Source organism: Stegostoma tigrinum, chromosome 11 (genome assembly GCF_030684315.1).
Source record: "Stegostoma tigrinum isolate sSteTig4 chromosome 11, sSteTig4.hap1, whole genome shotgun sequence".
Taxonomy (NCBI): Eukaryota; Metazoa; Chordata; class Chondrichthyes; order Orectolobiformes; family Stegostomatidae; genus Stegostoma; species Stegostoma tigrinum.
The window spans coordinates 78,832,713-78,844,783 of record NC_081364.1 but is presented as its reverse complement, the minus strand read 5'-3'; the positions used below and the strand labels follow the sequence as shown (position 1 = coordinate 78,844,783).

Here is a 12,071-nt window from a genome sequence, read left to right as displayed (position 1 = left end):
TATATAACTGTCAAATTCTCAACGGGAGTTGTAAGGATAAGGTCGGAAAAATCATCTAAGTTTTAGATCCGTCATGATGTTAAAAAATGGCGAGTCAGCGGAGCCAGGTTGAATGACCTCTTCCTATTCCTATGTTTCCATCTTTCGTTGTTGTTTCAAGCAGAGAATTGTCAACAATAACGTGGAACATAAAACAGTGTAACGTAGGTCTGTGCCGAACGCTATTCTGAACTGAACTGATCCCACCTGCCTGCCAATGGTTGCATATTTCTCTATTACCTTGCCTTTCACGTGTCTGTCTAAATGCCTCTTAAACGTTGCTGTCATGATGATGAGAATGAATCGAGAACACTGAGTATCAAGTCTCTCTCATTTACCCCGCTGCTCTCACAACTGGAATGGACAGCTCCTGTTGCAGTTTTAGGTCAGACATTGGAGGATGCTCACAGGCGCTCTATCCGACAGCATGCTCCTTCATAAAGGTTTCCAACTGGGCACATGGAGCAAGTTGCCATGTAGATGTTGGGGCTTCAGGGGTAGATTTCTCACTTTTCAGGCCGGAGTTCTAGCTGTGGAGATGTGAAATTCAAGTTACCTTTGTGTTACGTTCTTACGCATTCACTCTTCACGAAAGCCTTGGAACGTGTCCTTGAATGAAGTCATGGTGAAAGTTGATGATGGCGGGTGTAGTGTCTGACCTGTCGGTTGTGTGAATTTTGCAAACGAATTTGGTGACTTGTTGCTGAATCAAATTCTATGAAGAATTTCGTGGCATGAAAGGGCATGTGAGGGCAGCACGGTGGCTCAGTGGTTAGCACTGCAGCTTCACAGCACCAGGGACACATGTTTTATTCCAGCCTCAGGGCAACTGTTTGTGCGGCATTTGCACATCCTCCCCATGTCTGTGTGGGTTTCCTTCAAGTGGTCCAGTTTCCTGCCACAATCCGAAGATGTGCAGACTAGGTGGATTGGCCGTGCTAAATTGCCTGTGGTGTTCACAAGTGTGTGGGTGGTAGGGGAAATGGGTCTGAGTGGGATCCTCCAAGGGGCAGTGTGGACTTGTTGGGCCAAAGTGCCTGTTTCCACATTGTAGGGAATCTGCTCTGAAGGCCCCTTACCATGGGGATGTAATGTTATCTGTGAGGAATTGTTTTACTGACTCAAGGAGAGTGGACTGTGCCGTTCCCAGGAGTCAGTATTGGCAACAACCTCTCCTCAGGAGAGATATTAATGAACCACACTGGTGTACAAGGTGCACAGTTTCAAAATTCTAAATGATGCAAAACTCGCAAATTGACTGAATAACGCAGAAAACCGAATAACTGCTTTTTACCCACAATATTTATCTTGCTGGGCATTGCTCTGTGTTCTTTTCCTGAGCCTTGTGACACGGAGTCATGGCACAATCAGGGCAACACTTGAGCAAGTGTAAAAAGGGTGCAGTGCTAGAGGCCATGCCAGGAGCAGCACTAGGTACACAGTGAAGTTAATTTCCCACAATAGGAACATATCCCAATCAGCAGACTGTGGGGAGAGGACTCAGGGTGAGGTGAAGCTTTGAAAGTCAGTGCCCCAGAGACTGTGGAGGTCAGTTATTGAGTCTGTCCAAGAATGCAATTGACAGATTTCTGCAGAGCAAAAACATCAAGGGCTCAGGGGACAGTCGAGGAAAATCTTGAAAATGTACATTTCAATGCAGTTTAGCACTGTGTAATTAAGCAAGTTCCTCGAGCATCTTCAGAACCCACGAGTGAAGATTTCATATCCCAGTTCTCAGGCAATTTGCCAACCATTAATGTATAATCCAAAATATGGATCTACATGGGTGTGCTCTGCTCCAGTGGCACAATCGGTTAGCATGTAGTACTTATTCGGCAGTAGAGGGGTGTCTGCCAATGCTGAGGCTTTGAGTTCAAGCCTCAGTTGGAGCAACTTCAGTTTGTCATGGTTCAAGAGGGTAATGAAGAAAGTCAATTCTGACAAAGTTTGCAAAAAAAAGTTCTGTGAATTGTGAAATGACTCAACGATTGACAGACAACCTGCAAATATTCACAATGTGAAGGAATATGTTCGGAGAGAGAAAAGAAGGTGATTTTTTTCAGCTCAAAGTCATTTCTCACATGGGTGACTGCACTGAGTTAAATTGGGGGGGAAAGGTTGTGAAATTCGTTTCAATTTATTCACTTTGCTGCAAACTCGCTCAGGTCATTGAAATAATTAAAAAGGAATCAGATTTATCTCATTCAGCAGTTTGAATGTTACATTCTACTTTAGTTAGAAATGTTATCAGATTTAAATACAGAGCTGCTGAGAGGAAGGAAGGGTTCAAAATGCAAAAAAAAAGACAGACCCTTGTCTGTGGATTTCTTGGATGGAGCTCAGAAAGTATGAAATGTACCTCAAATCATCGGGATGTGGTCAAATCTTTAAGGCACCAGTTTAAAACGGGAAGCACGACAGTTCCCTTCAGAATCGAAAGGGTCTAACTTTACTTTTTAATTGAAAATATGTTCCATTTATAATGCATCACGGAGAATGAACTGCCGAACTTATTCAGCTGCACGTGTACAATAAATTTCATTGCACGTGAAGTCAAAGAAATTCGAAACTATTCCGCACCTCCCCACAGCCTTTGTCTCACTGTTAAGGTGCCTGTTTAGGGACCGAGGGGTGCAGGTACAGAAACCTTTGAAGTTTACATCCCATTTAGACAGTGATTAAACATGCTTTTGGCACGCCAGCCTTCATTGTTCAATCGTTTCAGTTTCGGAGTTGGGAAGTCATATTGAGGTTGCACAGGAAGTTGATGAGACCTCTTCTGGAATACAGTGTGCGGATTCTGTCGCACAGTTACAGGAAGCATATTATGAAGCTGGCGAGTGTTAAGAAGAGGTTTACCAGGATGTTGCCTGGTATGGAAGCTTTGATTAAAAAGAGAGGTCGGATAGACTTTGTCTATTTTCTCTGGTCCTTCGGAGGTTGAGAGGCGACCTGACAGAAGTTTATAAAATAACGAGATGTGTAGAGACTAATAATGGTAATTTTCTTTTCGCTGGTATGGGGGATATGAAGACTAGAGGTCATTTATAAGTTGTGAGAAGATAATATAAAACAAAGATACGAGAGGCAGAGCATCACAACGACTGTGAATAAAACGATGGCAAGTTGCAGCAGAGAAACATGTGGCAGAGAACGGGTGACAGTGATGCTGGCATACGACAACTCATGTGTTTCATTTGCCAGTGACATTTACCGCTTCACAAAGTGGAGAACATTGAAGTGCAGCAGTGACGGTGATTATCTTGCTGATTTTTCACCTTGTGAATGCTCTTTCCGCTGATATCACTGTTAATATCACACGTGGACAGCATGAAAGAAGCAGCAACATGTGTGGAGCCAGTGGAAGTAATTGATACAGCGTCTGACTTTGGATTAGAAAATTGAAATGTAGTATCTTCCCTCTCTGGAATGATGCTGACAGCTTTCCCACATTTGCAAACTGACAGTTGCTTCCATAGATTTTTTTTCTTTTTGCAGTTTTTTTTGTCGGATTCCAAGCAGCTGGAGTGATTGGAAAGTTGACCATGAGCAACTTCAGTGTGGGACTATTTCAACTCACTGCCCATTTCATGTCTCAGCTCATGGCAACGGCTCCCTTTTTCAGAGAAGCTGCTTGTGTTCCACACAAAGCTGCCTTTTGCCAGGCAACCATGTGTAAAGTGACAGAGCGTGGATGTGACGGATACAGAGTGCATATAATCCTGAGGCCTCTGTCACTCTCGGAGGATATATCTTTGTACCTCCGTCTGTGGCTTAACATGAGGACGATTACTTCAAGGGCCTTTAACATAGTTTTATCATCTCAAACTTCAGTCCCATTCGTTGATTCCAGGGATAATCTCATTGAAATTTGCACTCTCAAATTAAGAAAACCAAAAGCAGTGAGAGAAACGCTGGAAACTGGGACGAGAAAGGATCTGAAGACACACACTGACAAGATGGACAAATGGTCTTTTTCTATACGATTAAACCCTCCAAGACGGGGAGAAACTGATCTGCAGCCAAAATAAACAATAGGTTGAAAAGGCTAAAGCAGTGCCATTGAGAAAAGATGGCAAGGGCGACAACGCTTCCCCTGGTGGCCCCGTGGTTAGGGTTTGGCCCCCTCACCACTGTGGCACGGGTTTTGATTCCCATGTTTCGCCTCTCATCTAACAGATTTTGCGTTGTTTTTCATGTTATGGTTGGCATTGGGCAGTTTGGTTGAGCTGATAGTGAGAAATTCTTTCCACTGACCAGGCGCAGTAACAGTTCGATTCCCTCTTCACCGAAAGTGAGATTGTCACTGCAAAGGCCCATTGGCATCTCAGACGGTCTTAGATTTCATAATGAACCACATTCACACACTCCCAAAGATTTTCGCGAGAAGATGTCAAACAGCAAAGAGAGGACACTGCTGCAGATAACAAGGGCTCAAGTGGGATTTAAACGTGGGACCTCTGAAATCCTCATCAACGACCCTCACACCTCTACACCAGTGAACAGTTTCATCGAGCATCAGCTTTATGCTGTAATCTAGTTGACCGTCATACAATGACCTTTGGATGTTGGAGACAGCTTTCAAGTTCTATCTGCTTCAGAGGTGAGTAATAGCATCTTTGAACAAGCTGCTTACATTAAAAAAAAACTCAGTTCAGGCAATGAAAGCAACAATAAACGGCTTTTTCCCATTCTGTCCCTGCTCCCAGGCTGCTGCTGTTTGCTTCCTTTCCCCGAGCAACGGGCTGCCTTCAATGGCAGATGGATCAAACCATTTCCCCCCATGGACAGGCAGTGCTTGGGAATGGTATATGTTTGCGGCTCCTACTTGAACACGGGAGAGGTGAAAAAGCAGAAGAGGCAGAATCAGACGTCATGAAGTTATAAACCACAATTGGAAACTTCCATCAAGTGACATTAATCAGAGACAAAGAGAAAGATACAGAGCTGCTAGAAAAGAGAGAAGTTGACACTGGAGACTATTCCCTTTAGAAACTTAATACAGGACCTTTCTTTGCAGACTGCTTGGTTTTCAGGATTCGACTTCATACAGCAATCTTGCAGAAAGTCTTTTGCAACGCGGGCGTCAGTTTCTTTGTTACGACCGGGCAGGAGTAATATCTGACACCAACAGTTCCTGATTCAGAGAATCCAAGTGAAACACTCACTCACTGAGAGTCATGCCCAACGTCCCTGAGCTGCGGAGATGCAGGCAGTTCAAGGGAGGGTTAAAAAACGAGCCATTGTTTCTCCCTCACCTGCTCTGTCACAGAGACAGTGAACAAAATCAGAAGTCACACGATACCAGAATCTAGTCCAACAGTTTTATGTGAAATCACAAACTTTCACAGCGCTGCTCCTCCATCAGATGAAGTGACACTTTTCATCAGCATCTCCACATCACAGACACAGGGAGAGTGAAGTCATAAACCCATGGAGTCATTCCTGTGCGGGAAGAAGACGTTCAGTCCATCGAATGCACGAGGACTGTCTGTCACTTGTATCTCTCCATTGTTATCTACAATTGGTAATATCCATCCTAATAATGGTGAACCGTATCTGTGATGTGATGCTGTCTCCGATCCTTTGGTCCCTCACAACTTCTCACTTCACCTGAAGGACACTGCTTCCTTAAACAGCATGCGGAATTACTGCAGGGTGTCCTTTGCATGTAAAACACTGCAGCTGATGTTTTTCAAATTCAGCACTTTATTCCTGCGATCTCAGAGAACAGGTTTAACAAATCAGACCATCGCAGACCGACACAGAACATGAGGAGGCCATTCAGACCGTCAGACACGTCTCACCTCATTTGCGTAAACTTGGCCCATGCATCAATATGAGATATTTATTTCATTTGCATGGACTTACGGGAAGCAGCTCAAAACACATCAAAATGATGAGGTCTGATTTCAATGAGATCGATTTCAGTCTGAGATCCCTGAGTGTGTTTGCAGTGAATACATTGTGCACGGGGAAGAAGGAAGCAAGTTTTAAACAACCCCTACCTGTAGTCAACAGACACCATCACTGGTGGTGAAAAGTCCTCTCTAAGTGCAGTTCTCTTTATGTTTCATGTTCTAAAATCCTATTTACCTGTTTACTGATCCTCACCTGTGGAAACAGTTTCTCATTTTCTACTGCCATGAAATCTCCATTTCACCTTTTTTGCTTGAAACAGAACAATCCCGGCCTTTTGAATATCTCCACAAACCTGAATTCCCTCAGCCCCAGGCATGATGAAGCCTGAAGATTGTAACAAGACTTTTGAAACAAAATTCACTTGGGAGCTGGTAACATGGAAATAAAACAAAACAGCAACAGAATCTCTTGTTTCACGAATACTTCAAAACTTTCTGTGATCCAAGTGGAAACAAATTGTATAATAATCCCTCAATGGAGAGAACCGAGTGCCAGGAAAACAGGCAAACAGCACCGCCTCAGGAGCAGGGAGACAGATTGAAAACAAAATATTCTTGAAATTATTTGCGGCTTTGAATTCCCTGAACAAAGTGGGATGTACCTCACTCTGAAAGGGGTGTGCGTCTTGTTGGATGGCTGGTTGGTCGAGGGGTATGATTCTCGCTTTGGGGCTATTATGCTGCTGGCGTGCGAGAGATCCTGGGTTCAAATCCCGGACGAGCCCAGATTTCTTCTCTTGACATTCACTGAATCACTCAACCAGCTTTCTGAAAAATGAAGCTGCTCTAACATCATTGTGAACCCAGCACAGAGAAACACTTGTTCAAAGCGCGAGTGTTTCCGAATGTGTGCTCCGCAATCTGAATGATTCTGGAGATCGCACGAACTGTAGACAGTGGAGACAGAATTGCTGCAGTGTGGAACTGGAGGAACGCAGCAGGTCAAACAGCAGAGGAGAAGGAGAAAAGTTGACAGTTACGTCCAAGGCCAATCATCAGAATGAATTCTACGCTTAATTATTGGTCAATTATGTATGTGTCAAAGTTCAGGAAGCTGTGAGGCAAAGTGACCGGAGACACTGCTGAACAGGTTTGCGTGATCACTGACGCGTGTGAAGAATGTCATCAAGAAAGATAGATTGGAAAGTTGATATAGTTCTTCTTGGAGAACAGTAAACTGGTCTGAGTAAAGCTTTCCAAGTTGTGAGGGGTATGGACAGAAAAACTCACAGGGTAAAAATGCTCACATGCCTGTAAAGGTCGAGATCGATTAGGCAGAGGTGTAAAGTCATGAGGAAAAGAAGTAAGAATTACATGACAAAGCGCATTTTTATACAACGACTAAGTGGACCTGTAAATCCCTGCCTGACTGCAACAAAGAGGCAGATTCATGCCACACAAAATGGAATTTGATGGTTCTGTGAAAAGCCACAAACCTAAACATAGAAATAGAAAGCGGGGCATAACACCAGCGTTTCACCGGAGGCTCACTGATGATGTTACCTAGAATGGTGACGAAACGTCTGAAAATGAACCTTCCAGCTCAGCGAGCAAACTCACATCCAGAACCTCAACCTGAGCTACAAATCTTCTCAAAACTCACTAGCCACAATGTGCAGAGTTACAGGGAGGAGGCAAGAGAATGATATTAAAACAAACACTCATGTACTTATTGTGGAGACCCAACGCACCCACAGCTAAGGCGAGCTACATGGTCTCCGTCTGCATTTTGACAAATTTTGTGATTCTGACTGGAATCACAGCTCGACCAACAGAATGTGGGAACTTAGACAAAGGTAATACTTACACAAACCTGACATGTCTAAGCCACAGAATATTACATAACAACAGTGAAGATCTTTTGACATCATTCTTTAAGGTCCATGCCACACAACAGATGAAAAGCTGAATACTTGTTGAAAAAGTCATGAGCTAGAGCAACAGAGTGATGCAGCGGGAGCATGCTGGGCCCATACTCCAGCGATGGAAAACTCGAAACCCTTCTCTGCCTTTTGCTACAGGCATATTGCGCTCTGTCCCGCACCCTGTGTTTTGATCAGTTCTCTGTTTCCCACAGCTTCATGTGCCTGAAATAAATATCTCATGTTGATACACTGGCCAAGCTTACAGAGGGGAGGTGACATACTTATGAAGGTCTTCTGCTTTCTCTGTTGTCTGAGATGGGAATAAACTGAGGAAGCTGAAGCACATCAAGTGCAGCTTTTTTTTTCATTTCTGCCAGTAATACCCCATGCCGTTTCAGATGTGAATGATTAGAGGATCAGCAGTGTGAGAGAGCATGGGAAGGCACAATGGTTCCGTGGTTAGCACTGCTGCCTCACAGCGCCACAGACCCTGCTTCAATTCTGCCCTCGGGAGATGGTCTATGTGGAATTTGCAAATTCTTCCGGCTTCCTGTAGTTGTTCTCGTTTCCTCCCACAGTCCAGAGATGTGCAGGTTCAGTGGACAGGCCGGGCTAAATTCCCCGTAGTGTTTGGTTATGTGTGGGTTATGGGAGGAATGGGGTTGGGTGCGATGCTTTGAGGTGCGGTGTGGACTTGTTGGGATGCAGGGCCTCTTTCCACATTGTAGGGATTCTGTGAGCATTATGGTGCAGACACCACCATTAGGGAGATATGTCACTGAGAAATACAAGTGATTTTGGGGCACTGTGGCTTGATGGGCTGAATGGCCATGGATTGATGACATCACTCTCCCTGCCTCTGTGAGGGAGCGGGTGGGGGAGAAACATTGGCTCATTTTTAACCCTCCCTTCTGCGTTGTACTGATTGCTGCCCCGCAACTCAGGGCCGCTGGGGACATCTCTCAGTGAATGAATGTTTCATTCAGATTCTCTTCATCTGGGGCTGCCGGTGTCAGATATCAACTCCTGCTCTGGATGCAGCAAAGAGCATTTTCTCTTTCTGTCTCCCTGTTCCTGGGACGGTTCTATTTGTCCCTTCCGCTGGGACCGGGTTCTCTCCATTGGCAGATGCACCAAATAATTTCATTAAATCAATGCCAAGGTGTTATTTGCAGGGTTGTTGTATACAGATGAAATCTGAACACCAAACAGGCTGCAAAGAAAGATCCCATTTTAAGTTGTTGAAGGGACTAATCTCCAGTTTTGTCTTCTCTCTTTCTCAGCAGCCCTCCAAGCTTCTGTCCGTCTCTGATAAATGTCATTCGACAGAAGTTCAAATTGTCATTTATTACTTGCTGCACAAACCTGATTCCACAGCTCTGCTCCATCCCTCTTCCAGTGCTTGAAAGGGAGTGGTAGAGCATATACCATCTTCCAGCACTACCTGCCCATGGAGGGAAATGATTTAATGCATCTGCCAACGGAGAGAACCCTGTCCCAGTGGAAGGGACAAATAGAACCGTCCCAGGAACAGGGAGACAGAACGAGAAGATGCTCTTTGTGGTTTTCACTGCCTGGAGCAATGGGGAATAATTGTCCAATCAACATGTTCAGATATGTTATTACACAACTCTGGAGCAGCTGGAGCTTAAACTCTGGTCACCTACACCTGAGGTAGGGACACTACCACTGCCTGAGTGGCATCTGATTTATTGTTAAGTGGGATTCATCAGACTGGGTCATTAGTCTCGTGGTCTGATTGTCACTTCAGCTAGATGTCGACAGTGCAAGAAGTTGCAGGTTTGAACCCTGTGTGAGGCTTTATTGCCTTTGACATGTGTTTCATTTTAATGTTTGGGAGAACATGGAGGCGGCTCTTTATGAAATCAATTTCAGATTATGATCGAAAGCCTCTTTGCTGTGAATATATTACATGCATCCACTTCACCTGAGGAAGGAGCCACACTCTGAAAGCTCCTGATTTCAGACAAACCTGTTGGTCTGTAACCTGTTATTGTGTGAATTCTGACTTTATATCACATTCGGAGGAAAATTAGTCAAGTTTTAAACCATGTCTGCTCACAGTCAACTGGCTTCCTCATTGGTGATGATAAGCGCTATGTAAATGCAATTATGTCTCGTTCAACTGTCCTTAAATGAAAGTATTCGTTTACTGACCTTAGTGAATGGAAAGAAATTCTTGCTATCAGATTAATCAAACTAGCAAACCCCATCACTACCCACCCCCAACATTATAAACTGCTCCAAAGTTGCCAGCTGGTCGGTGGAAATGTGGAAAGGAAACAAAACTGCTAACCCAGTCTCCAGCTTCGTAAATCTTTCATCACACTTTGTGATTCAGACTCAAGGGAAAGCAAAGGATCAACTTTCTGATTGAGCAGAATAAGGCAAGGCACCTTTCCCTTCTTTAAGGCACGGGGACATTGATTCTGATGCTCTCGGTGTCATTAGCTGATCTGAGACATCGAAATAGTCAGAATTCAATGTAAAGGTCAGGAATACAAGTAGAATCTCGGCTCTGGCACGATCAGATACTTGGGAACAGACAAGAAGTGGAAAGGCTCGAAGGGAGGTAGTCCTGCGTTCAGGAGAGCTGGCTTCTTGTGACATGGATGTCTCTGCAGTGGGTGGAATAAGACTCTTTCTGTGTCTCCACAATGAATGTCCCAGACTTCGTTTTGGAAAAGTAAAACTGGCAAAAGATGATTGCTATTCTTGTGAAATCACAATCTCAATCTGAAATTTCATTGCCCATCCCTCATTACTCCACAGATAGAGGTGATGAGCCACTTTCATGAGCTTCTTGGCATGTAAGTAGAGCCCCTTTGCCATCGGGGAAGAAATTCCAGGATTTAGGCCCAGGTACACTGAAGAAACAACGGTGTGTTTCCAACTCAGAATGGTGAGATGCTTGGGCAGGGGGGAGGGCGTGTGGGTGGTAATTTTCCTTTGTATGTTCTGTCATTGTCCTTTTAGACTGAAGGAAACTCTCCCTGGGCTGATTCTGGCCGATTTAGAGTGAGTGTTCTCTTTGTAACCAGGAACTTGTTTACAGCAACAAAAGGGAGCATTCGGCGGCTGCCCCGGATTTGTGCTCCTCCCCGTTGTTCATCTGCCACTCTGCAGTTTACACTGCTTCACCTCGCTCTTCCGGCCAAACATCACTCACATCAGCTGCATCCCGCCATTCCGAATGGTCTGCCTCAAACACGTGGAAGGGCAAACAGGAGCGTAGAATTTCAGGGACATTTCTGGCCTGTGGAGGAAATGATATAGTCATAATTTCAGATAATCTTTTCAGGGCACCTTTCGATCTTGGAAGCAGAAGATGTATAAAAATTACCAAAGGCCTCAATGAGACTTGAACTCATGACCCCTGGTTTACAAGACCAGTGCTCTAACCACTAAGCTATGGAGCCAGAAACACAGGTGCAGGAAGAGAGTCTCATGTATTAGAAATGACAAAGTATTAGATAACTGGAGATGATTATAATCAAGATGTAACAAATCCAAAACACAGGAGAGGGGCATCACATGCAGAAGGACGGGAGAACGCAAGGCTGAATCAGACAGTGTCCTGAGTGACGTAAACAGATCTTTCCTGCTAGTCCAGTGATTCAGTGCTGTCACTGTCATAGCCTGTTAATGGTTATCATTTACAGTAATAAATATGAAATATTGACTGATCTTTAGAAGCAGAATTACGTCACTGGTCAGTCAAAATCGATTCACTCCATGTTACAGTTCCACATCAGCAATGCCAGCTGAAACTGCCTGGCGTGCAATAAGTTTAAAACAAGAATAGAGGGGAGGTCAGGAAAAGTGAAGTGCGATGGTAGTTTGTGAGAGGTGACTGTAGGCCAAGTGGAGCCAGGCTCAATGTGGGTGAGTGAAGACCAGTCTTCCCTTTTTATCCTGGTATACAGATCACATTAGATCAATCACACAAGGACCCTCCTTTGTATGTTGTCCTTTGCACATCACAACTCGGGTCAGTGCCTCGAGGGGCTCGGATACTTTTAATGTGGCAACTAACTCAGGTCAGTGGTGCACAAACTAATCTGTGTCAGGACACTATTTAAACGGGCCACCACTCATTGCAATGACCCAGAACTATGCAGAAAGAGGAAGAACACCAATACAAAATCTTCGCTTTGAATGGATATCCCTGCAATTTCATCCGCAAGTGCTGACTAAACAGCAAAACGAAGAGGGCACATTATGC

At 44.4% G+C, this 12,071-nt stretch overlaps 1 non-coding gene across 1 annotated transcript; it reads right to left on the bottom strand.

Annotated features, from left to right (window-relative positions):
* Positions 1-11,192: 11,192 nt before the first annotated feature.
* Positions 11,193-11,265, bottom strand: trnat-ugu (transfer RNA threonine (anticodon UGU)). Its single transcript has one exon. It is a non-coding gene; the product is annotated as a tRNA-Thr (tRNA).
* Between the last annotated feature and the right edge of the window lie 806 nt (positions 11,266-12,071).